The following is a 27,067-nucleotide window of genomic DNA, read 5'->3' on the forward strand; positions in this document are numbered from 1 at the left end:
AACAACGAGCCCTGACTCCCCCTACAACATAACACATGTTTCTAGGCATATAGTAACATTGGCTTTACCATAGAACAGCTTGGCCCTAAACACCTCCTGAAATCCTCATGGAAGCAGATATCCAAAAAGCTCCTCTGAGATCGGTTAGACACTGACATCTTTGATTCCTGGGAGAATTTGCGGGTTTGTAGCTTGTCTATTTCAGCACTTGGGGATGCAGTGGAAATACTACACTACTTTTTGGTTATCCAGTTCGTTTTGGCTTTCCTTTCCTGATTTTTGAGTGGTATGGAGTTTTTCAGCTTTGTCACTGCCGACCAAGAAGGACCCTACCAAACTGTTGAACCCTCACAGTCAATCCTTTCTCACCAGAGAGCAATCTGAGGCACTCTTGGCCTGAGGGGTGGGATTTCTCAAACAGCTTTCATCCTTGGCATTGCTCTGTTCCCTCTGAATTAAGTAAGACTTTTCCTTTCAAAGGAAACGGGCACAGAGTCAGACTAATGTTGAAAGCTTTAGAAAAATCTCATTCTTTGTGTCACCTCTCTTCCATTAGTCTTTGAGTCAGATCCTCACCTTGAGTATACTGGAATAGCTCCATTGATTTAAAGGGAGCTGCACTGATTTACACAGCCGAGGACCTATTTGCCTCTATTTAGAAAGCAGTTCCTCGACCCTTTAGTAGATATAGGAGCCTTATAACGAGGGTTTAAGGATCAATTGTCCAAACAAAATACAATTGTTTCAAAGTAACAAAATGTTGCCTTCAGTCATCAGGAATCTGCTGAGACCAAGTCTGATGCTGACCTGCACATCATGCGTACTTCTGAGCATCTCCAATGTCCTGGTTTGAGGTAAAACAGAAACAATTTTCTGTTTTGTAGTTTTACTTTTTAGCTGGGGCTCTTCTAACTGACTAAACTCTGAAATTAACAGTATATTGTTCAGAAACTGTTCACTCTCAGAGTGATAAGACCTGATTATACCAAGGAATGGTACGCACAGAGGCTCTTGCTTATACTTACTGCTATAACAACCAAGGTCAGCTAACTTAGTTGCTTGCCCTGATAGAGGGTCGGAAGCGGAAAAGCATGGAGGGGTCCCCCCTGCAGGGAGGAGCGGACGGGACAGGTGACCCAAAACTGACCAACAGGGTATTCCGTGGTATGAAAGCTAAGGGATCAAAGGGTCAAGTCTTTTCTTCAATGGCCAACGTCTGAGGAGGACTGTGTCTGTTCATTTGCCTTTGATCCCGATCTGAGCATTCCTGACTCTAGTTCTGGAATTCAGCTCCTGTCCGTCGCTGACTCCAGTCTGGGACCTTCCCTGTGCCTGCTGGTGACGCGATCGTCATCCTGCGAGCTGGATACGGTTTTGTATATATTGTATACTTTTTTATTATTGTTTTTATTATTCTATTATTATTTACTATTTCCTTATTTATAATTATTTTCATTAAAGTAGTTTAGTTCTTTTTCTAAACTCGTAAATCTCCTTATCTCTTCCTCTCCTCTCTTTGGAGATGGGGAGGGGAAGGGCCACCTGTCATTCTGACTGACCCATCCAGCCAAAACCATGACATCCATATATACTGGACCTCACAGAGATCCCAGGCTGGCTTTCAATGAGTAAAGCCAGCTCTAAAAACTCTGTAGCCACATTAGCGTAGGACTCGCAGCACATTGTCATGCTGGAACAGCTGCCTCCACTCAGAAAGAGGCGGCCCAAGTCTGCAGGCTACATGGCACTGTGCTGCGCCATGCAAACATATCCTTGATGGCAACGCCAAGAAATTCAGTTAACCAGAACTGCCCCGCTACAATCTCTTTGTCTTTACTACTCTTAGGTGGATAAGACTAGGCAGCTGCTTACCTCTGCTACGCTCTTTAAATACATTTATCATCACTGCACTCCAACCGTGTTGCCCTTGCAACACAGGACCCACCGTGTTCCCTTTGCAACACAAGATCCGCAACAACTGGAAAAAGCCTTGTACTAACACCTCCCTCAGCAAAAAACCCAGAGTGTTGCAATCATTCTCTAAACCCCCTGTGTTTAAAGCTAGACTGAGTAACGGCTGTAATTCTCAGCACCTCTTTTCCTCTCTTACTGAGGGGGAATTGAAACAAAAGAAAACTGAGGGGCTGATCCGTAAGGGTGCTTAGCTACTGCGCTCGTCAGAAAGTGCCTGGCGCCCACTGATATGAAACCGTTGTGACTTGGAAATCAATGGGAGCGCATAACTGAAACCGGTACTAGGAAACCTAAATAACCTCTGTGGATTTAAGACTAAGTGATTTGCTCAAGTTTTCACAAAAATGTTGTGGCAGAACGAGAAATTCAGGTGGGATCTCTTGAGAACTAAAGCTAACACCCTTTTCCCTGGGACGTCCTCCCTGTCTCCGTATAGCTAGAGGGAAATGTCTGAAAAAAACAGCACATTATGCACTACTCTCTAAAATGATTCTGTGTTCTTGTCAGCTGGTATATCTTTCCTCATGAAAATCAGTCTCTCATCATCTAACCAGCCCCGCAGCTCTCTCTGCATAGATTGTCGTAACTGAGCCTCGACTCTGTGTTTTGCCTTTGAAGATAAGACAGTGTGGTCTTATTGCAATATCTGTCTAAATTTCCTAATGTGCCGAGCCAGGGGCTGGTCTACATTTCCTTCTCCTCCCTCCACAACTTTGTTGTTATTGCTCTTATATGAAAACGTTTGAAGGCTGATATAATACCCAGTGAAGTCCGTGGAATGACCCATTGACTTGACTAGAAACTGGATCCAATATATAACAGACAATTTCAGAAGCAATCTACTTTAATATAATTTGGTATAAATTCAATTTAACCTAATTTGGATTACCTAAGTATCAGGACTAGAGGTACTGCAAGCCAGTCCACACCATGTAATAATATAGGATGGTTCAGAGACTTCACCCCCTCCCACCAAGCTAGCATCATTGAGTTAACTATGACACTGGGAGCTAAGTACTCATGGCAAACTAGCACTGCCCTCAGCCTAATGATTCCCCCAAGAGGCAAGGCTCATTAGCTTGTGCACTGTGCCATACTAATGTACCATTATCTGGGATACTTCCATGCTTTTGAACCAGTCTATAAAACCAGAAATGCCCTGGGGAGCTAATAGACATGAGTCATTTCCCCCATCCCCATTAGAAATCAGGGTATCGGTCATCCCCTTTTTTAATCTCTGATGAAAAGGTGGGGGATCCACTGCAAACTGGTCAGCTATCTCTGGTCATTACGGCAGCAAGGCAGCCAAACACTCTTGTGGCAAAACTGCTTGTCTGAATGCCAGAATTTGCCTGATATATTTTTCCACACCAAGACAAATGTGTTCATATGAAATAAATAAAAGTGTGATTACAAACCAGCCACGTTTTGAGGAGAAGTTAACCATTTTTTAGTAACTTTTAACCATTTTTCTTGAGGTATCCTCTGTTATTTCCAATGAAATAGCTAACTTTCATAATAAAATACTAAAATTACTTGGCATTTAAATTTTTAAAGATATCCAACATTAGTTAATCTCACCGATGTAGCATACCTTAAATAAGCATAGGACTGACCTGTGGTACATAAACAGTCCACACTCTAGATCTGTGGATTCTTTCCAGATTAGGAATCCTCGTTTCCCTACCACATAACCAGCCATTAACCTGCCACTAGGACAATTATTTATTTAATTTCTAGAAAGTTTCCTTTAATCCACAATTTCGTTCAGACACTTGTGAGTGATGGGGAAAAGAACTCAGAAGAATGCCAGCAGTCTTTTAAAAATCAGCCTAATTCACTGCTCACAAAAGCATTTAGAAATTCATCAGTTGTCACTCCTGTCCAGATACTAGGATGATCATTTACAACCTACATCACCTGAGAAGCTGAACATATGGAATTTGTCAGCGTTTGCTGCCTGCCTGTGCTGCTGGTTGCACAGTTGATCCAGTTCAAACACATGTCTTCGTTCCTTTGGTTGGCTGGCCCTGTTCCTTTCAAGGATGACTAGATATTATCTCAGCAGCCCCAGTTCTCCCTTTTGAGTGGCAACTTCTGATGTTTCAGACTTCAGTGAACTGCAGAATTCAGTTTAGAAAGCATCTAGTTTCCCCTCCAGTCACTGGGGACCCTCAACATCTTTATCCATGCCTCCCTTGGGGATCTCTTCAGTGTCCACAAGACCTCACGCTTCATCGTGTTTTGCAGGTTTCAACATGTAACTCTATTCTGTCAATTCACTTATTTTTTCACTGAGTTCCAGTGCAAGGTGCCTTTTCTGTTGTGTATGTACAGAAAGCTGAATCTTTTATAATCTCTTTAAAGTTTAACTTCCCTTGCTGGATGAATCCGCTAGCTCATCTTTTCTCAGCCGAAACATTTTCCATGTTTCCCTGTTCTGCTACTCTAAGAGAACAAAGAGAACTACAAAGAATGGCTGTATTGCTTTTCTTTTTTCTGCAACACTTTCACCCCACTCTGACGTTTCACTTTTTTCAAATTCTCCAATTTTTGCCTGCTATTCATATTGCTACCAATACAGGGAAGCTATGGGACTACTAACGTTTCTGAATTCTGCTTTCTTATCATCTTCACTTGGGTGGACTTTAATTATCCTCCATCTGTACCTGTTGCCTCTTTTCTGGAAAGTTGAGTTGGCTTCCTAAACAGACATTTTTTATCAGGGAGGAGACCTATTCAGGGGTAAGACCTTGCGGTTCCTTCTTTTGAAAATATGCAATATATATCAGTAGACATTTCAAAATTAAGGGCGTTTGTTTAGCATCAATTAGAATTTAGGATCATTGCCTAGCTTTTAGAAGTATTTAAAACAGAAGTTCACATATATACCCAGTCTTACCTAATGCTACGCTTCACTAATGCCAAGTTAGAGCTGTGGCAAAAACTGGTCTGATGATTCTTCTTTGTGTCTTTCAAGGTGCTGCTGCTCCTACCTTTTCATTCAAACCTCTTCCCACAAAGATTTCATTTTCAGCCTGTAACTGGTGGTAATTAATATCATCCTGCTCCTTATTCGCCTTTAAGACAGCCTCTCTGCTGGAGAGAAGGAGAATTTGAGTTCAGATACCAAACTACAAACTGGAGGGACTGAAATGCAGGCACATGTCCTCTTCTAGCAAGTCTTCCAGAGAGACAGAAATTTATGGCAGGGGAATGGGTTGTACAGATGAAAAGCTGCAGTAAGATTTAGTACAGACCTCATCTGCAAAAGCTCAGACTGGTCTTCCTTACAAACTAGAGAGCAAGCCTGCAGGCTTTTCTCAGATAGCCAAGCTGTTTTTAGCCCTTGCTCGCAGGTGTGCCTCCTGGGTCATTTTTGTCATTTTTGCCATTTTTGCTTTCTTGCTTGCAAGGGTTTTCTGTATCTGCTTGTTTACACAGACTAATGTCGCAGTCTCAAAAGCTAGCTCAGAGCAAGATGACATGACAGACTACAGGGATACTAACCAAGCTATTTAATCTTATTTGTTAGCAAAGCTAGTCAGTGTGGGTGGAACAATGTTCTGATTGTAGATTCTTTGCACCTAATCCTGTAGCTACTGAGAAAGGGATTAAAGAGGAAGACGGCCATCAACCAGATTAAAAAGCAACCAGGGAATTACACTGACTTTTGATATAAAGAAGGAATCAAATTGAAAAGAAATAAATGGAAAAAATGAACATCGGTAACAAGGGGAAAAGATCCTGTAGTGGAAACACGGAAGTGGCCAAAACCTGGTCTGGCATGGACATTATTTGCCCAACCACTATGGTCGCGTCGCCTAGGCTTTACAGAGCACCCTCCCCATCCGCTCCACGTGGTGAGCAGCCAGCCAGTGGACTGACAGGACTGGCTACAACATGTAGGAACCCACATCTCAGTGGGCATATATTAACTTGCAGGGTGCTTTTGCCCCGGGTGGATTGGCAGGTTGTAGTGAGCAGCACAGATACACATCCCCAGCAAGAGGTGTGTGTAATGAGGGGAAAACCCGCACTCCCAGGGGAGGGGAGCTGTGTCCTTGCAATCCACCGGTACTGAGTATGGATGGGTTAGCTGGGAGGGAGTATACCTATAACCGTGCAGGGTGAGGAGACAATTAGGTTCATATTTTTCAGGATTGCTTCAGAAGGATGTTTAGAAATCTATAGGTGTTTATTAGTATTTTGGAAGCGTCTGTTTTGTGGTTTATTTGTTGTATGGCTGATGCTGATCCTGAATGTATAGTTCAGTGATTGCCAGTTAATTATATGTCATTAATAAAACAATAAGTTACTTCAAGCGTGATTTGATTTGAATTATGGGAACCAAGTAGGTTTTTTCCCTCAGAGAGGTCTGATCTTTAAAAATAAATAATATTGCTTGTATTTTGAGGTACAGTCAAGATATTTTTGTATCATTTAAAGCAAGGGCTGGATAAGGTCCCAGAAGACCCCTTCTGTTAAACAGCCTCTCACCCTCCTTGCTGTCAGACAGGTCTCAAAGGAACTCTTTCCTGCAGAGACCCTTCCTCTCATGGGTTTGGCCACGTCTTTCTTTACAATATCCGATAACCATCACACAGTGGCCTGCTCTGACTGTTACACACCTTTTTTGCAGGAATCTCATACTTTTCAAATTGGATAAACCCCAGCCAGAATCCAAATTAAACAAACTGCTGAATACAGAGTCAGATGAACCAAACCCAAATATTGTGTGTATTTATCATATCTCATTTTCCCAAGACTGGATTTGTTTCAAATAATGATAGACAACCTGTGATTGCTTGATTTCTTATAGGGATGCTAGGGGGAAGAAGTGGCTATATTAACTAGGAAAGAATTTCATATCAGAATACTTGACCTGCAGACAGCTAAGGTAAGATTCCTTGGTGACCAGACCACATCTATATATGGTCTTGCTGTAGTGGCAATTAAGCACTTTCCCCACAGTCTGTAGAAAATCTCATCTTTGCCCTTAAGAGTGCCCTTAGGAGATAAAGAAAGATTTTAGTGACAAGAAATAGAAGAAAATAGAACTGAAGTGGCTACACTTAGACAACACATCTGCAGCACAGAGAGACTTGAAATTCCAAGCCAGCGTCCTAAACATTCAACTGCTCTTCCCTGGGAGAGGAGAGCTCTGAACAGGAAAGCGAAAATCCTGCGGGATTATCAGGGCATTCAGTTGCTGGAACTTGTGCCTTTTGGTGCCTGCTGTAGCCACAGGCATAGCTCAGTCTCAAAAGCTGGCTGCTGGCTGTGCTTTAACCATCTCACAACAAACGTGACCTGAAGCTGCAAATCAGCCAGGGGAAGGAATGAAACAACCTCGCTAGTTCATATTCCACCTCCTCTGTGGGAGAAGAGTACACACAGATTTACCGGAGGGGCCAAGGGAATCTGCTGTTGCACCATGTAATGAGAGATGTGGGACACATGCCACAGCTGCACCCCTGTGCTTGTGCAGTCCCGTACGTCACACTGTGCCTCGCAGTCCCAGAGGAGGACACTGACATAGACAGAGAGGAGGCTGTCTCCTCAGCTGGCATCTGATTCACATACGCCAAAGAGGAACCATCCTGACAGAACAGGCTAGAGGTTTTCCCCCCACAAGGCCATTGCTGAGCCTGAGAACAGAAGCCAGGGACAGCTGTGTGAGGACTGGCTTTTTGCCACAGTAAGAAATTATTCTTGTGTATTTTAACCCATAAATGAAAAGAGGAAAAAGAAAATAGTAGGAAGATTATAGGGGAAGACTGGAAGAAGATGTAGAAGTGAGAGTATAAAACAGCATGAGTCAGGGAACGTAGGAGGGATACACAGGAACACAGCCCTGAGATCCTTTGGAGGAGCTGGGAAGAAATGCAGAGAGACGGAAAAGAAAAACAAAGTCCCACTGAAGAAAGGAGAGGAAGCCAGAAAATTAGAAGGAATGATACAACACACAAAAAGAAGAGAGAAAAAATTGAACAAACAAAAAAGGGGAAAAGAGAGAGATTTTAAAAAGAGAGAAAGCAAGAGCAGTAGTGCAATACATGTTCTCCAAAACATAGGGTATTAAAACATATTAAGGTAATGAGGAGTGGGTTTAATTTTATTCCCTTTCCTGCATGGCACACTACTTTAAAACGACAGCTCACGTTGCTATATAGTACATACACATTTTTTAGATATCTATACATAATCTTTTTATTTATTTCATTTCAACATCTTCATAAATTAATGATCTCTTCATTCAAAAAATGATGGAGGGAAATGAGAGGCAATATTTATGCTAAAAGCCTGGAAAAGAGGATGCTCCGGGGAGACCTTATAATGACCTTCCAGTACCTGAAGGGGGCCCACAGGAGAGATGTGGAGGGACTCTTTATCAGCGAGCGTGGTGATAGGACGAGGGCTAACAGTTTTAAACTGAAAGAGGGGAGATTTAGATTAGATATTAGGAAGAAATTCTTGACTGTGAGGGTGGTGAGGCACTGGAACAGGTTGCCCAGGGAAGCTGTGGATGCCCCATCCCTGGAAGTGTTCAAGGCCAGGCTGGATGGGGCTTTGAGCAGCCTGGTCTAGTGGGAGGTGTCCCTGCCCATGGCAGGGGGATCAGAACAAGATGATCTTTAAGGTCCCTCCCAACCCAAACTATTCTATGATTCTATTAAAAAAACCAAACAAGCAAAAATCCCACATAAGTGTAGCTCAAATTTTCTGTAAATCACACCAAGTAATTCTATTTCAGAGTATCTGTTTTGCAGGACATTAAAGGATATTGATTTTCAAAGAATGCTTCTTACATATTCTATACAAATCAGACCATTCTGAAATGTCCAGCTGGCATCCAAAAGCTGAGACATGCAAAATTAACAATCATGCTCGGAAACCCCAAATCACCAAAGGTCATTTTTGCCACCCCTTATATCCTCCTTCCCATCTGCAAAAACTCTCTGCTGAATCACTGGACTTGAACATAGACAGCTCTCCATGCTCAGAACAAAGCCCATCTCAAGAGTGGTGTCATCTTCCTTCTCTGATACGCTTTTTCGAAATTATTAATCTAATGATTGTCTTCTGGCAGTATCAAATGTGGACAGACAGCTATGAAATGTTTGAAGTTTAATTACGTTTCTGAAGATGTAAACGCATCCAGAGGCTTAGGGAATGGGTATGTGTTTTAATAACTACTAACATAGGTTAAATAAACAAATACATTATTTGGTTGGATGGAAGGGGGAGCAAACTTACATTCATTATTCCTTTCTTTTCATTATAACTGAAAAGCAATTCAATTGAAAACACCACTTAAGCAGGACTATAGAAGAGGAGCGAGCTGCTTCCACAAGGTCACTAGCTACATTTTTTTGATCTCCCTTGTTAGAGAAACAAAATTAAAGTTGAGCCAAAGAAGAAAAATAATCATAACAATTTTTAAAAAAAAAACCATACAACCATCACCTCCTGCTACAGACATGCATGGCACTAACCTCCTGCCAAAGTTGCTACTGATATTGGGAAACCATTTGCTCTGTCCTCCCATTGGTAAAATCCCAGGGAACATTCATGATTTTACTATTTGCAGTTTCAAAAATATAGGATGAAAGAATAGCATGGTTTCAAGATATGTGTGTGTGTGTGTGTGTGCATATATACTCAAGCTCTAAATTTGCTAGCCCCTGAACAACTCTTTCAGCTGGGAAGTACTACAGCTGTATTTTCTTTCCACTTGCAATTTTAACCTCTTTAATCTTTTTAATGTATCCTGTTTTCCTTTATGTTCAAAACATTAGAATCAAGTTTACAGGTTGTGATGATCTACTGGTAGTACTATTGCTAATGAAATTTAGCATAACTATAATCAGTCAAAATTATTTTCCTCTTCTATGACGTGATTCTGTGCAAAGGCAGAAAAAGACCATTCCTGAGGCTGCGATGTCAAGGAAACAGTATTTTCTTAGAATAACGGTGGTTGAGTTTCCTTCTCAGTTTCTTGATCTCCAGAAGGCTCCTCAATCCAGCCAATCTGGATTCACTTTGAACTCATTACTTACAGATTTTCCCATCTAGAATAACAATCAGTTTACATCACCGGCAAAAACTTACCTTGCTGATGTTATTTGTTACAGCCCCATCACATGAGTGCATATTACTGACTTAATACCCATCAAATGGGTAGCTTCATTCACACAGTTCTTTTCTCTGGAAGAGTTTCCATATGGTAGTAATAAGTGCTGAGATTTCTTTTCCAAGGGTATGGACTTGTGACACCAAGAATTACTCCCATTTTTTCCTTATTCAGCTATTAGAATAGATAGCGCTTCATTTTGCTCTAAAAGCTCCACAATATTCTGATAACACTTGCCTCTCTTCTTCTCCCTTACTTTACTGACACACCCTTCAAGTTGTAGTTCTCTCCCGAAAGTCAACCAGTTGCTACAAAGAAATGTGGTTGTGATGTTACAATAGGGAAATACATCTAAACACACGTCTACTGTCACATTCTTTAAGCTGCTCTGGTCTCTTCTAACCTGGTTTGCAAAAGATCCCACTGCTGAGTTCCTGAGCCTTTAGCTTCTCCGGCACACAGTGCCTTTTTACCATGTCCTAGAGGATGTGACAGTAATTCTTTTTCTGCATTTCTTGCCACTTTGATCTCTGCCTTTCTCTCCTTCAGAATGAATTACTACAATGCACTGTATTTGGGAATATAATCTTAAGTGAGACAAAAGCCATTCAGCTATCTTTTACTGACTTGAGGGGGTTTTGGCTGTTGTAACCCTGACCGGTGGATTGAAGCCCCCAGTTCTGTTTAATAAGTCAGAGTTTTGCTAACTTTCAGATTCACCTGTAGTTCTGGTGAAGATTCAGACTGGCTTATATTTTAGGCTTCCCTGTTCATTTGTCTCTTAATGTAGTTTGCAGCTAACCATCCTACAACACAGACAGAAGTTGCTGCCATACCACTAAAGACATTGTAACTGAAGAGAGTCTTAATATTCTGCGGTGACAGCAATGCTTCCTTCCACTCTGTTTTTGGAGCACAGACAGAACAGCTGCCTTTGACAATGGAAGCTGTTACAATCATTTTAGTCTAATTTAAGAAACATTTAATCACTTTCCAATAGCTAACTCAGACGTGTCTCTGTCTGTGCAGACGTCTCTGCCTGCAGTGAGTTCCATGTCGTTGGGCTTCACTTTAGAATAACTCCCAAAATAACGTGTGGGACCAAGCAAGAACTACCTTCTGCAGTTATTGCAACTGAAGATGCATCATGCAAGTAAAGAAATACATGCAAGACTGAAAGTCCTGCTACCCTTCGTATGATTCAGTAACTTTCCAATATTTTCACTGGTATCACAGAGGAAGTCAGAGGGGATGGGAAAGTTCTTCCATCAAACGTACAAATTCTCAGATGATGCTTTTTCTGAATCTTCCAGCATAAGCAAGCCATATGGTTTGTGTTGTGGGAATCTCATTCTTGGCATAATTATCCACTAATTTAAAATGCAATTCAATAGGCAGTAGGCACACTGCTTTGTTTATTAAGCACGACCTTTAGAAGCATGTCAGCAACATTAATACATTACATTCTAATAAACAATTTTTATAGCAGAATATTCACAAGGGAATTGTAGCCCATACCAATATTAAAAACAAAGGGAGGAAACAATCTCATTTTCCCAACAAAGTAAAAAAAATAGCTGAGTGCCCAGCAAACAGAAATAGGATATTGTATAGCACAGTAGCACTACCGGATTTTTCTTTTTCTTCTTATGAAAAAGTAACTATTAATTTAGTATTAACCTAAAAGAAAATAGAATTACTATAAGCTACTCTCAGATAATACCTTCTAGCAAAACACTGATTTAGAGGGCTTTTACTATTTGTTTTTTTCCACAGAAGCAATCTAGGAACTAGATTTAGTCCTTCAAGTACACTGCAAGAGTCACCCTGCAACATGGAGTACTGCAAGCCAAATGTGTTCATAAAGAATATTATTCGCTTCCCAGGCACATACACCTTTAACAGTTGCTACTAAATATAGTTTGCTTTACTGATACTAGGAAGTCACTTTCAGACCTCAGTTACAGAATAGTGAATCTACATTATAAACCTCACTGGAGTCCGGAAAAAACTACCTATTAGTGGATTTCCTTCCTACCTCTTCTTTCCCCTTTCTCTCACACATTTATCTTACGTGTACATCTGAAGAGAAACTCATTCTGACCTTGCTCACTTCTATGAAACTTGATCAGCGGCACACATACAATCAAAAGAACTAACTCGGGCTTGCAATTACATAATTAGCCTTATTAATGGATTACTTAGATGTGTTAGCAACTTTGAGTTTATTTTTGCATTCTTAGCTGGAACGAAGTATAAAAAAAAAAATTGACAGATCATGCCCTATACTGCAAATAAATGCACTGATGCAAAAAGTAATTGTTCTTGACCTCTATAATGAAAGGATGGTAAGTCACCAGCTTCTAAAGAACTTCATCCAGAGGGGCCAACCTCTTTAAGAATAAATGTTATTTATATCTATGCTAGCTCAATCCTCTTGAACAAATATGATCACATTGCTAAGCCTTTTAAGTGACTATCTATATGCAATGCTGACTAAAAGCCATGAGCCCCGCAACTCGTTTCTCCAGATCTTGCAAATTGGACTTGAAAAGCTTCAGAAAGGTTAAAGAGTGCAATATTATTACTATACAGTAATGGTGAGGTCAGGTCTTTGGTCACACTGAAAAAGTGTAAAGGTGCAAGGGAAGCAGTTAAGCCGATGTATAAAGTTGACAGGTATTGGGATGGCTCATGGCACAATTCTCAGCATCCACATGGCTGATCTGAGCTGGAAGCATCTACAGTAGTCACTGTGTGGTAGGTTCCTAGCTGGAAACAGACGACTTCTACACTAGCATGTAAATTAAATGACCATTCCACGGCACTAAGGCCAAATGCCAATATCAAACTCATTCTGCAAACAGGGAGGCTACACCAAAACAACCTACTGGGAATAGTCTTACCGCATATTAATTCCCTAAACAGGCCTGGAAACTGTTTGGGATAATGATGGTTGACTTAAAAGTGTGGATGATTGTATTCTATGGCCCAAGCGTATTTTTTGGCGTAATTTTATGTACTAGTGAAAAAACCCCATGAATCTTTCTAGTGCATCTCAATCCTTCCTTTGTTGTGCTAAAGGACTCTCTCTCCCTCCTACCCCTTCTTCAGACAGCTGAATTGTAATTCAGCAATTCTCAGGTTTATTTGGTGTAAGATAGACCGTTGTTGGCTCATGTGATGTTACCCATGTGATGTAAACAACCAGTCCTCACTTCCAACACACACACATCTTTACTGAGATGAAGGAGTGCCCTGCCCGTAGTGCTGGGCACGGAGACAGACTGTTGTCTGCAGGCCTGGTGCTGATGATTCCACCTCCCATCACCAGACAGGGTCTCCCTAAATCATACCACCACCACTGACCTCTGATGCTGCGTATGAAACCAAGCAGTGAAATACAGAATTTTGTAATCTAGAGATGCATTCACGAGCTGTCTGTATCTAGGAGCTGCGATTTAAGAAAAAAATTGCCTGTGAAGAGAGTTACAGAATTGAATATATAAAGCTCGTTTTCTATCCCCAGTATGCTGTTTCTATCAAAATCTTCATGCAGCTTTGGGCTAAGTAGGTCAAAACACTCAGAAAAAGGCCAGAAGAGCTACTTTTTCAATCCTTTCTTTCCAGCATATGAAATTCTTCACCAATAGAAGACAGGAGGAAAGTATTTGAGATGTTTATGAAAAACCTCTTTTTTTTTCTTTATTGTTATGTTCCTCTTTCCTAAGCATTAATTGTACTCTAGCATCATCTCTCCCCCTTATATGTGAAACATATCTCACTCCAGTATAAGCATACAAGTAGGTTATTGGGGAGTAGAATTGAAAGCAACGAACACAGGTTTTTCTGCTTCTAGAACAGTAAACTAAAATTAATTACTAACACCAACATAGGCGGAGTTAGACAAACACCAAGCTCAGAGAGCATGCGAGCCCGTAGTGCTAAGTAAAGGAGAAACATTAAAACTTACTCCATCATCCCATATCTCACAGGCCTGTCCTTAACAACTTGGTAAATAAATGGAAATATAATGTAATAACCACTAGCCACTTCCAGAGCGTGGTTGATAGGTTACAGCAGAAACAGTATTTTCCTGATGTATAGTTTCAAATTGAAGCATCTTTATTCCCCAAAGCCATTTTTATTCTCCATAAATGCTCAGACAATCTTCTATAAGAAGACAGCAGCTCTTTGGGGGCAGAACAGGCTGAATGGGATTTAGGAATTGTTCCTCCCTTGCTGAAAAAGTGGAGAGAGGAGGGGTCTTCACCTGCAGAATTTTATCTTGGCCGAGATTTCATCTGGGAGATAATGGCTAGTCCTTGGTCGACACTAATGCTAAAAATGTTGGAAATTCTCCAGGAGGAAACAAAGTTTCCCCGTTAAAGTTCTTATACAATCTGCATACGACATTTTACCTGCTGCTTCATATAATTTTTGTCTTTACATGCTCCAGAAGGATGCATTCCTTTAACCAACAGCTGTCAATACAAGCCTTGCAAAGCTGTCTTTTCCATTTAGTAGCACACCTCCACCAGAGCCACTCATCTTTGAACCTGTACCATGATTTCATGTGTCCATTTATATTTTTTGTTGCGGTTTTTAAGGTTGATAGATATGCACTGAAACTCTAGGACTGAGGTTTTTCAAGTCAGGTCCTGAAAGTTTCCCGTGCTTTTTGCTTCAGACAATTTCACTACATTTTAGCCTTTAAGTAAAACCCATCATTTTCACGGTATTTTACACAGGGGTGACTGAAACTATAGAGAGTGAACTACTTGATTTAGCAATGGGGATTAACTTTCGGCTTGTATTTATGAATGCAAACTGTATGTTCTGAATGTGGCAGGTTATCAAACACAGTATGCTTTTAAAAGTCATTATAATGTCAACGGTTCCTACCGATGATACCAGGAAAAACAACAGGTAATAGAAGTCACAAAGTTGAGGAAAGTGGGAAGCATAAATCTTGTCAAGAACTTTATGACATCAAAGAACCCTTGCATGAAAACAATTAAACAACATCTTAATAAGGAGATGGATTTTTTTTTTCCACTTTTGCATAAAGATGTTTAATGTATACAGTGTTTGACACTGTATGGTGAAAGTCTTTTTCAAAACATGAAATGGGTTACTACAGAACTGACGCTGACTGTTAAATGGAAATCTTGTCACATTGCCGTCAATTGCAGAGGAATCAACCAACAGTAGAAAAAAGTTCTATTTGTCCTGCACAGTCCACAGCATTGCCTTTTCTGCAAGTTTTCTACGTACAGAATTAGGTATTTCATTAACTTCCACCCTTTTCAGAGACCTAGCTTTGATCTGATGTAAATCTTTGTAGTTTCATCTATTTCAGTGGAACTACCCAAGTTTGTGTGGGAATGGTACCATAACCGGCATTATATATTAATGTTGCTTTCACAGAATTATATCTATTTCACAAATGGGTCCAATACACTAGAGAGTAAACACATTATGCAGTTTAACCATAGGAAACACTACGAAACCAGGAACATGTCACAGAACTTCTGACATCTGCTTTCAGGTCTTCCAAAGTGTTTCTACAAGACTAATTACTTGTAGAGTATGGGTATGCTGTGATAAAAGATACTGCAGAGTACTCTGTATTTCATGTATTATTCTATTAAATAATATTTATGTTCTTTTTAATAAATAAAAGAAATTAGTAAAGTTGTTCTCTTCTAACTTTGTCCAGAGGATGAAAATGATGTAAAAAATCTGAAACATCATACTCAAAACAGAATTGATGTATTATTTTGCATCTTCAGTCCTCCAGAAGTATTTTCAAAGTATGTAAGCTACTGGTAATAACCGTTTTGTGTTTTTTTAATTAAAAAAAAAAAAAAAAGAAAAATGCCAGGAGAAAGTAATCATTACATAAGAAGAATCAATACTCCAAAGATCATTTAGAATCTAATCATGGAAACAGCTCTAGAATTAAGGATTTACCTTTTGGGGAGACATTGGCTCCAATGGAAGATGCCCATCTCTCTCCACTTCTCCAGACTTCATTGTCCGAACTGTTTCAGAATGGAGGACAGAAGTGCTTGCTGTTTTCTAGCTCTTCCTACACTGACGTAACATGCACTTACTTTTATCAATACACTGAGTCAGAAGACAATGTAATATTATGTCGGAATTCTATTGAGCAGGATGTTTAGATGGGCAACAGTGTTTACTTAGAAATACTTAAAATTATAAGATGCAAGTTAGCAAGCAGGGGAGGAAGAGAGAGCTCAAATACTCCGGACATTTGTTTTGAAAGCATTGGAAAAGAAGACTGCAGAATTGTATCAACATGACTTTGTGCATCTTTCTTTATTGGGATGTTTAAAGGTATTGGTGATGCACTCAAACCAGGTGGGGAAAAAAACCCAAACCAAACAGTTTAACAGTTCACTCCTCAGCTGGAAGTTGTTACAATTGCTGTAAATTTCACTTCCTAACCGAAATACCACAGCCTTTATTCTCCTCCATATCCACATGAATTTGTGAGGCCTGAGTCTGCTGGAGTAGGGGAGGCAAGGGGACATTAGAATAAAGAAAGAATCAGTTTGGGGGTTTTGGCGGGCAGATTTCTGAATAAGGTCTTAAATACTGTCCTGTTAAGCATAGTTTCAAGTAGTACAGAGGTAACATGGAGGAAGATGGTCATTTTTCTCCTTCTTCTCTATTACGTATGCACTTCAGCAATGTGGATAACAAGCTAAATTGTGCTGACCTTTATCAGAGACAGGGTGTAACTGCTGAAGGAAAAATAACATTGCTGCATGCCATGTTGTCCACTTGCTGCTGCACTTTCTAGGCTTCCTGATACCACATAACCACACTAATGAGCACATCAGCTCAACACACTTACTCACAAATCCCTTTTGAATCATTCTATCAGCTCCAATTGCAGGGGTGAATGTAAATGCCAATCCCAGATCTGTAGCTAGTTTAACGTGCAGGAAATGACACACATTTTAATTTACCAGAGCCTCAACTATGGCTCATCAAAATAAGAAAGTCTTCTCCTAATTATATTCCATGCCATCGTGACATTTTAACCCTGTAAGGCTGCATTGTCATGTCATGACAACATGCTCAGCAGACTTCACAAATGTCATATATAATGAGTGGTACATGAATATGGTAAGGTTGAAAGATGTCCATTTAGGAGTCTTGCAATTTTCTCACAAAGAGAAAGATGAAATTGAAGCCACTGCATCACTCGATTACTTCTTAGGAGCAATTCTCCCGCTTCTAAAACTCATGCCAGAGATTGCTGGAAGCAGTCATAGAATGGAACAGACAAAGGTGAATTCAAGGTGCATTCACAACAGCTAAGAAATATCTACCTACTTCCAGGTAAGAACTTCCTGTCATAGCAGCGCTAGATATGACTGTTTCACATACTCATTTTCCTCCACAGGGCAATAGAAAACTCAACAACCCTGCAATTTCTGCTTCATTTCCTCACTGACAGCCTAGGTCTCCAAGTCAGTACCATCTCCTCTTTCTTTCCTGCGTGATTTGCTGAGGCCATTTTAAACACCTCCAGGCAGGTTGTGTTTTTTCCACCTAATTCTAATTAATATCTAATCTAATATTTAAATAAGGACAACACTTAAAAATATGCCTCAGCCCTTTTACATACTGACTTCTGATCATCTCACGACACCCCACTGCTGTTCCCTTGTCCCTGACACTTGTTCTCTTCTTCCCTCCAGGGCATTGACTTCAGTTGCGGCCACTCAACCTGCTGTAGGACTGTGCTCTGATGAAAAATGGCAATTAGCACTAAAAGGCACAAGCCTCTCAAAACCAGTCAGGCTACGCTGACTACCATTTTGCCAAGTTTGAGATACAAAACAAAACCAATAGGAGTTCTGTATCCTGTTGAACACGTGAGACCGATTTTCTCTTTCCAGCTGCATTTGCATGGAATTATTCACAGGCACAGAACAGTACAGAGGACACAAGACTTGTCATTGGCAACTAAATTCCCATTCAAGTTCACAGCAAGTGACATACACAACTTCTGTTGCTGTTAAGAGGTGTTATGAATGTCACTTTCCATACAACACAAAAGAGCCCATCCTTAGTACTTACTAATGTAGGGTAGCGTATCTAACACATTGAGGCTCTTCAGTGGAAACCAAATAAAGTCACCCACCTCCACATTTCTCTTTTAAATACAAACTCTGTGGAAAGTGAGTTAAAGAATAAGTTAGAAACTCGTCTCTCTCAAAATCTGCATCTTTAAGCATGAAATAACCCTACATGTGCAGACCCTCTGCTAAACCTGCAGTGATGGTCATCTTGTTATTTCACTAATGCCCAAATAACTACAAGTCAAACATTATTAGTATACACAGTCTAAAAACATACTATTGAAACTGAATTTTGATCAGTTCCCTAGGTTTCCTTCTTACTTGCAATTTTTCAATCCATACAGAAATCATTCTAGCTAATAGAATTTAAAAGACTAAAAAAGCTGGTGGAGTTTAAGGAATAAGGAAGTTGCATTGCTGTTCGCAAGCAGACACCTACTCCATCATTTTGTTTCAGAAAGCAAGCAACTGGAATGCTGAGTCATGGCTGGTTTTAAATTTGCATGAAGTACACACACTGATTTTCAGTGTGTTTTTTCATAGCTATCAAGGGCAGTATGTGGCCTTTGCACCGTTGTTCTTTATTTGGGAAGGGAGATTAGTAAGGATATGGTATTAGAATCTGTGCCTGAGTGAAGTGAAGCAGTTGTAGCATGTGTGCAGATAAAAATTTCCCTCCTTAAACTACAGAGGTTACAATACACATTCATCTTGCAGAAAAGTGAAAGGTAACAAGAAAATACCAGTGCTCCTTGTTTGGTGTTGATCAAATGGAGATGCATCTATTCTGTTTGGATAATAGTGATCCTACCTCACGAACCATAATTTAAAATAATAATAATGCCAGCACAACATTTAAAACTCTACCAGTCATTAGCCTATTTGTACGTCATACCCTCTACATATGAATGCCTTGCCTACGCTGCTCATTGAGCTTGTCAGACCCTTTTGCAGCAGAAATAATTTTTTATTTGGGGCTTGTACAGCGACAAGCACAGGTGGGTCCTGATCTTGGTTAGTATCCCAAAGCACTGGTAATATAAAGGAGTAGAAGTTGTCAATGTCACTCAGGAAGTTGTTCATGATTGTCATCAATCACTGAACTGCTTAGATTTGATGTATATGCTGAGCTCTTTTCCTTCAGGGTGAATGAAGAAGCAATAAAAATATATTTCACAAGGGAGGAGCTGAAACAATTGCAACTACTGCCCCAAGACCAAGTCAGCATGGAAAGTCTCAGGAGAGTTTATGTCAAGCTGGCCAAGAACTAATGCAAATGCAGAGGTCGGAGCACTGGTTAGCTCCAAAGGGTGGGCCATGCGGCTCAGTGAAGAAAGCTATGAGAAAATCTGAGCAAGCGTGAGGAAACAGAGAAGCAGAGTTTCTAATTTTAGGCATATTTCTCTTGCAGCAGAACTGGACAGCTACGCAAGGAAACTTTCCCACCTCTTTCATTTCTACTGCATACAGGAAAGCAAGAGAATGAGTACTTCCTTTGTAAAGCAACACCTGACTCATCTCAGGAGTTTTACCACCTAATGGGAACAGTCTTGCTAACTGCTCAAGCAATAGATATGACATATGGTGAAGTAATTTATCAAGATCCCAGTCTTGCATGAAAAGAGGAAAGAAATGGCATGCAAATCTGAGAGAAAACAGCTGAACAAATTTATTTCCTTAAAGAATAGAGTACCCAGTCAATGACAACAACGTGAAGGAGAACAGAGAGTGGTCTATACATTTGCCTCCTACCTCTAGCTGCAAAGGAGGAAGTGCCTTAACATGGGACATCTTTGTGTTAGTGTAAGAGGAAAAAAAAAGAAGTTTTACTTGGGTGGGGTTGATTCTACATGATTTCTTCAGCAACAGAAAGAGGAGTAAACTCTATAACCCAGTAGCGGGGATAAACTCATACCTCTTTAAAAGCCATAGTGCCACACGCATGTAGTGATATTTTGTGAAGGAGACACAGGGGAGCTAGGGCTGGCCATTCCAAATATCAAGCCAAATATCCTTAAGGCCTTCAGTTGTCCAGACGCTGCTGTGCAGACCTGCACAGCTGAGCTCTCCCTCCATACAGCTGCTCTTGCCCCATCACAGCCTGCCAGCAGCTGTAAGCATTGGGATCAGTCTTCAGAAATGTCTAGATAAATAGAGTCTAAAGCAACCAAGTGACAGAAGAGGATTTGCCAAACCTGAATTTGCTATGTACAGAAAGATTTTAGAAAATAGCCTGAATGAGGACATATAAGAAGGCCAACATACTCATTTCACTACAGCCCTCATGCAGTCACCGAGAAACTTTACAAGTAGTTACACAAGACTCAAGTTCAACCACACAGTTTAACGCACACCTTTGAGCCAACACACACTTTTGTTGCCTTTGCTGGAACAATTGCTCATAAGCTGTAAAGTTAGGCACCTATAGAATCATAGAATCATAGAACCATAGGGTTGGAAGGGACCTCTGGAGATCATCTAGTCCAACCCCCCTGCCAGAGCAGGGTCACCTTAGAGCAGGTTGCACAGGAACGCGTCCAGGCGGGTTTGGAATGTCTCCAGAGAAGCAGACTCCACCACCTCTCTGGGCAGCCTGTTCCAGTGCTCTGCCACCCTCCAAGTAAAGAAGTTCCTCCTCATGTTTAAGTGGAACTTCCTATGCTCAAGTTTGTGCCCGTTACCTCTTGTCCTGTCGCTGGGCACCACTGAAAAGAGCCTGGCCCCATCCTCCTGACACCCACCCTTTAGGTATTTATAAGTGTTGATAAGGTCCCCCCTCAGCCGTCTTTTTTCCAGACTGCAGAGACCCAAATCCCTCAGCCTTTCCTCATAAGAGAGGTGTTCCAATCCCCTCATCACCTTTGTAGCCCTTCGCTGCACCCTCTCCAGCAGTTCCCTGTCCTTCTTGAACCAGAGAACGCAGAACTGGACACAGTACTCCAGGTGCGGCCCCACCAAGGCAGAGTAGAGGGGGTGGATGACCTCCCTCGACCTGCTGGCCACACTCTTCTTGATGCACCCCAGGATGCCATTGGCCTTCTTGGCCACGAGGGCACATTGCTGGCTCCTGGTCACCCTGTTGTCCACCAGGACTCCCAGGTCTCTTTCCGCCGAGGTGCTCTCCAGCAGGTCAGCCCCCAACCTGTACTGGTGCATGGGGTTATTCCTCCCCAGCTGCAGCACCCTACACTTGCCCTTGTTGAATTTCATAAGGTGCCTCTTTGCCCAACTCTCCAGCCTGTCCAGGTCTCTCTGTATGGCGGCACAGCCTTCCGGTGTGTCAGCCACCCCCCCCCAGCTTTGTGTCATCGGCAAACTTGCTGAGGGTGCACTTGATCCCCTCATCCAGGTCATTGATGAATATATTGAAGAGGACTGGACCCAGTACTGACCCCTCGGGAACACCACTTGTCACTGACCTCCAACTAGACTCTGTGCCCCTAATCACTACCCTCTGAGCTCTGTCTTTCAACTAGTTATTCAAAAGCCTGGCTGAGTTTCAACCACAAATCTTTACCCTAGAGTAACTAAATGGTATAGTTCCATAGACATTTCATTAATCATCCCAGTGTATGTTCACACCTGAACCAAATGGGGGAAAAAAATAAATCACATTGATCTCCAGCAAAAATACATGAGAATAATACCAAAGACCTGTGGACTTCATTTATTGTTTTGCTGATAATTTACTTATGGCAAGATCAGTTTGCCAGTAGTACATTAGTAGAAAATGTTTTTCATTATTTGTTCACAATGCCTATTTTGAAAGGGTTGAGTTTATCTCTGTCTTCTCAGCTCAAAGCTTAATTTTACATATAAAAATGTGCCCTCATTACTCTATCTGTGAGTTATTTATTCATATAGCTAGCAATGCAGGAAATACAGATAGTAATGGAATCTCTCCTGCATCTACCTTCTAGAGATTCAGATATATCTTACAGATCACAACAGATAAGAGAGTTAGTCAGTAAGCCAAAGAAATTCCAAAAACTCTCTCTTCCGAGCTATTTGGATGAAGCATTGAAATAGAGGTTAGGACAGCAACCCAACTCACCAACTATTCAGAAGAAAAAAAAAGTAACCATTTTCCCTTGCTTAAAGTTTATTTGATTTAACGCTGAGAGCTTGAACATTTTCTAAGCCCAGAGGCCATGGACAAAAGAGGCAAGTAAAATCCCAGCACACTACTAGGGTGAATTAAGTTTAGGCTAGAAATCCTAAATCAGCGGACAAAAATAGATTAGACTATAAATGCATTTTTCTAAGAGGTCAAGAGGTCAGATGTCAGGAAATTGGACAAATAAATAGAGGCGAATCGGAGAAAAGAGATAGGCAAAAACTAAGGCAGTTTCAATAAAAATGATAATGAGCAGTGGCTTACATAAAACTAGGAATAATAAATAAAAAGGTAATCTGACAATACATTTCTGTAGTTATTGAATAAAGGACCTGGACAAAAATTCCCAGAAAGACTTCATCTGTGTCTGGGGATAGTTGAAACAAAAGGGAAAAAGATGTTCTGAAACTCAGCAAGTCTGGAAATCAAGTTTACACATTCAAAGAACACAAGTGAAGCAAATACCCTTGAGACACTGAAGTTCCACAGAGGTGTCACTCATGAACAAGGCAGTGATTTGTGCTAGAAAAACATGACTGACTGTTGTGTCTACAGTTACATTGAAAGCTCATACTGGCCATTAAAGTCTAATCAAAGTCAAAAGATTTCTGTGTTGTATTTGTAGAGATGATTTGTAGAATCACACAATATCTGAGATTGGAAGGGACCTCTGAAGGTCATCTAGCCCAATGCCTCTGCTCAAGCAGGGCAACCAAGAGCTGGTTGCCCAGGACTGTGTCCAGTTGGAGTATCTCCAAGAATGGAAGCTCCACAACCTCTCTGGGCAAACTTTTACAGTATTTGATCATCCTGACAATAAAAAAGTTTTTCCTTATGTTTAAATGGGATTTCTTGTATTTTAATTTGTGCTCGTTGCTTTCCGTCCTTTCACTGGGCACCACTGAAAAGAATCTTTATCTGTCTTCTTTCCACACTCCCATTTATAGATATCAAGTCTTACCTTGCCAGGGCTAAACTGTCCCAGCTCTCTTAGCCTGTCCTCACATAAGAGATGTTCCAGTCCCATACATGTTTCTGTGTCCCTTCACTGGACTTGCTTCAGTATGTTGATATCTTTTTGTGCTGGGGAGCCCAGAACTGGACACACCACTCCAGATGCGATGTCACAAGTGTGGAGGAGAGGGGACGGATCACCCCAACTCTCTTCATCTGCTGGTGATGCTCTTCCTAATGCAGCCCGGGGTGCTATTAGCCTTCTTTGCCATGAAGGCACAATGCTGGCTCATGGCCAATTTGTTGTCCACCAGGACCCCAGGGCCTTTTCTGCAAAGTTGTTTTCCAGCTGGTCATTCCGCAGCCTGTGCTGGTGCAAGACTTTGCAATTCTCACAAAGCCCCAGAAAAAAGCTTCTGAAGGCTTTATGCAATAGGGGTAATGGAAATAATCATAGAATTGCACACAGCATTTTATAACTTTTAATTCTTGCCCTCTTTCTTTAAGTAATAGGGATCCACTAAAGTACTGAAACAGTTTAAGTTCCCAGTTTCTCTTCATGGATCCTGTTCTGAAACAACTTATTTATTACTTGTGAAATGTTGCTAACATGATCCATGTAATAAAATTAAATCACAGCTCACAATACCATGGTATTTTTTTTCTCTAAAGATCATAGAATCATAGAATCTTCATGGTTGGAAAGGACCTTTGAGATCATCGAGTCCAACCATACACTCACAAAAAAAAACCAAACCCCTACAATCTCTGCCACTTGATGTTTCAAAATTTTTATTTTTCCAAGAATCAGTAACGTAATTTACTTAAAAGACAGAAAACGTGCACTAGAAATCATAAAATCAATACCATTGGAACAATGATGAAGGCCTTGAAGCTGTGAATTGACTGCTCCCAAAATAATAAACAGATCCTTTCAACATTTAAACTATTCTGAGATTAACCTTTGTCATGGTCTCCACTATACCCAAACTAGTAGACCTGGGGTACAGATCTGTGATTCTTTTTGTTTGTTTCATCAATATCTTTAATCTTCATAGCACAGAAGTCGAAGAGAATTTTAAAATCTATTTCTGGTTGATAAATATCTTTTCCAACAGCTCAGTTTGCAGTTGTTTGAGAAATATTTATCCTTCAATTCACCAAAATTAGTCTTTATTCATCCTCAGTGCAACTATATTTTTACACCCATAATGTTGTATACATTAGTATTTTCCATAAGCTGTTATCAATAGTAATTTTATATGTCTATCCCTAAACTTTTCATTTCTACTGTCTTTGAAGGTACATCATTATAATTCATCTAGGCATAAATCTTGGACTTAAAAGGTTTTGTTTGTTTTTGTAATTGAATGTTGCCATGACATCAGAACAATTTATGACCCTGGTAAAAATAGAAATATCCGTGTATTATGCTCATGAGTCTTTACCTATCGGGATGCAAAACAGTGCTTTTCATGTTTTGCATAACATTTTTAAAATAGTCAAACCAGTTGATTTTTAAGATTGTAACATAACTTTTCCTTGTTGCTGTAGAGATTGAAACGGGCATAGATATGAAACCTAAACCATTCCCATAAATATTTCAAATACCAGATAAGTAAGGGCCTGTCAGCATTTCTTTAACAAATCGTTATTTTCAGAGAGACTGTAACTCAAGTGTGAAAAAAGCCAAGCTTCTCTTTGGACTCCAACTTATCTTAAAATTAAGGCAGGGTCATTCAGACCAACAGAAAATAACATCTAGAAAATATGAAAAAATACAAAGGTAATACAAGACTTCCCTCTGCCTCCAGCCCTCCTTGCAGAAACTGTGGGTCTCAAATGCTTTTGCTGTTTCTGTAAGCTATATTCCTGTACCTGAAACTGACCTTTTCCATGTAAAGTGGAAACGTTTTTGGGTTTTTTTCCAAGTCTCAACAACACAGAATACCTGTTTTGATCACAAACTAGTATAGATTAGAGGAGGAGAAATAAATAGAAATTACCATAATACTCTATTTGCAAATCTGGTTTGCTGTGTGCTCATTCATTCTTCTTAACAAAAAATTCGTGTTTGAAAAGGTGGAGTGAGTTTTTATCTCTGCCACCCAAATAATCCTGGAGTTTAGAAGTCTGTCTGCTTCTCCAAATCTTCTTTCAAAGTGATTTTATTATACTGCAGTGCTTATGGTATTATATAGCTATGGAGTCTGCAAATAATATTATCTGGCTGACAAAATAAGGCATCCAGACTCAAAGAATTCTTTTCAAAGTGTCAGCTCACAGACCAGAAATTCTGGAAGGAACTATTTGTAAAGTATGAATTTGTATGAATTAATAGGCAAAAATAATGACAACAGTAAGCATTTGTAGGAACTAAAGAGCCTGTATGAAGTAGTGTGATCGCCATCTCATTTCTTACATTTCTTTACGTCCTTAAAGCTACTGTAAAGTTATGTAAGGAATTTTTAACTTTCAAAAACTAATATTCAAAAGCTTGCTGAACTCCATTTAGCAGGACATAGCAATAAGACAAAGCAATTATCTCAACTATTTGCAAAACATTAATAGCCATCCATTTCTAGCTACATTTTCTGAAAGTCTGGAACAGCACCTGAGGGAGGCTCCAACCTGTTTCTGTGTTGTGATATTGTCTACAATGGACTAAAATGCAGGTAACAGCTCCACCGGATTTAACATCTTCATACCCCACTTTTGTTTGTACCATTTCATTATAGGTGATGCTATATATAGGTAGTGCTATGAAAGTGAGATTGTTTCAGGATTTAGTAAAAACTCAGCGTCCCAAATGTTCAAGAGGTTTTAAGGATCATGAATACACCACGCAGAATGGTGAGAAAAGGCTTACTTTGTAACAAAAACATTTAACACCTTGTCCCTCCACACACACACACCCCCACCCACCCACCCATATTTCTCAGCAGGCACCAATCATCTGTTCACCACCACTTTCTGCTTTGGCTACAACATGCTTTCTGCAGTATATTACCAAAAAGTCACTGAATGCAACTGAAATGTATTTTTGCCTTAGTAAAGGAGCAAGTACTTGTATTAAAGATTCAAGATTTCCACGTTTGATATACTTTTACCTCAAAGACTTCTAGTCAAAAAGGCGTCTGCCTAGGATCTCACTACCATTTGTCAGTCTGCGTAGCACCAAGAGTTGTGAACATCATCACTCTGAGCACACCCAATTACATACATAAAACTCAGTTACCTCCCAAATTTTCCCCACCTCTAGTTGAGAGCTCCATTTGATGAACTTGTGATTCCAAATATTAACCGATACAGCTGAATTACACGTGAACCCATTTGAAACAGTCTCAAACCCATCTGGGATCAGCAGTACTTGCTTGGAAGCCAGTACAATCCCCTTTTCCCTATAAATACAAGAGCTGAGAGAATTAGTAAAAGGTAATGATTGTAGGGTGCTATTCAAAACTAAATATCCATATTTTTCTTAGGTTGTGGAAAAAACATCTTGAAGTAGCAAAGGTTGCTACTTCAACCTTTTATTTTATAACAGTGACACTCAACTTCAAAAAGAAAACTAAAACCTCTCTGCAGGAAGAAAACCATTATCTGAGATCTTCAAAATTCTGCAAATTTGCATGCTGCTTTGCAGAAACAAGTATCATTATTCTACATGGTATGCCCAGCTACATACCCTGCAGAAGCACTGCTAAGTGACACTTCAGCCTTTTGCTAATTTATGTTTAAAAAGAACAGCACAATGCTCTA

This window comes from Rissa tridactyla, chromosome 1 (genome assembly GCF_028500815.1).
Source record: "Rissa tridactyla isolate bRisTri1 chromosome 1, bRisTri1.patW.cur.20221130, whole genome shotgun sequence".
NCBI classification, from domain to species: domain Eukaryota; kingdom Metazoa; phylum Chordata; class Aves; order Charadriiformes; family Laridae; genus Rissa; species Rissa tridactyla.